General features: G+C 35.1%; 1 long non-coding RNA gene across 1 annotated transcript; it reads right to left on the reverse strand.

Annotated features, from left to right (window-relative positions):
* Window positions 1-322: 322 nt before the first annotated feature.
* On the reverse strand, window positions 323-721 carry LOC110910313. The gene is made up of 2 exons (XR_002575993.2): window positions 621-721; window positions 323-447 (listed from the first exon to the last, which is right to left on the reverse strand). It is a non-coding gene; the product is annotated as an uncharacterized LOC110910313 (long non-coding RNA).
* Window positions 722-1,032: the final 311 nt, after the last annotated feature.

Genomic DNA, 1,032 nt, shown 5'->3' on the forward strand with positions numbered 1-1,032 from the left:
TAGAGATGTTCATCATAAAAATAAAACAGCAAAAATGTTTCTAAGTCAATCCAACCCGCCCCGCACAAGTACAAAACTCACTTGGACCCGTTACCTAGCCCACTCATGCTGCATGTTTACATGAAGTGTTCTCAATGTTTCATCAACGCTTCGACCAATTGCGAGATTCTTAATTGTGGAGTGTTCGATAACACCTTCCTTATCAATTATTAAAAGCCCTCTCAATGCTATTCCTTGAAATTGAAAACCGATATTTTGACATAGGAAATAACTATATACAAATGGCTAAAAAGTTAGAGAAAATTATATATAAATGTGTACCTGGTCTTTAATCAACACATTGAAAGCTTTTGAAATCGATTTTGTGACATCAGAAATCAGAGGGTAGTTCAGATCACCAAGACCGCCAGATTTTCTGTCTGTTTGAACCCATGCAAGGTGGGAGAACTGTAAAAAACAAAACACCATACATTCTTGAAAAAAAACACATATTTCACATTTTGGTCGCCTTTTAAACGACATACTTGTGCAAAAAAAAGCGTTAAGTATGATAATGTTGTAGTAATATACATATTTTCGTAAGATTCAAAAGCTTGTATAAAGATGTAAGAAACAATTACCACACTGTCTACAGAAACGCCCAATATTTCAGTATTAATCTTCTCGAATTCTGCATATTGGTCACTGAATGCAGTGATTTCTACAATAAGAAAACAAAATTAGTAGAAGTTGAAGGAAAAAATATAACAGCCATCGTTACACGTATCTATAAATTGTATCCATATTTCAGTAAATATGAAGATAGCTAAAAATAAAAGGTTTTTGTGTTTAACATATACATACTACTACTTACTTACTTGCCTAATAATGCCTGCCTGCCTAACCTGGCAAATTTTGTTTAGTTTCGTAGGGTCGGTGGCCCGTAACTCAGAGAAGGAGTGAAAATGATTCTCAAACTCATCTACCATGTCCCACAACCACTGGTAAGGAAACCGCCTATCCTGAAAACACACACACACACACACTAATAGC

Source organism: Helianthus annuus, chromosome 15 (assembly GCF_002127325.2).
Source record: "Helianthus annuus cultivar XRQ/B chromosome 15, HanXRQr2.0-SUNRISE, whole genome shotgun sequence".
Taxonomy (NCBI): Eukaryota; Viridiplantae; Streptophyta; class Magnoliopsida; order Asterales; family Asteraceae; genus Helianthus; species Helianthus annuus.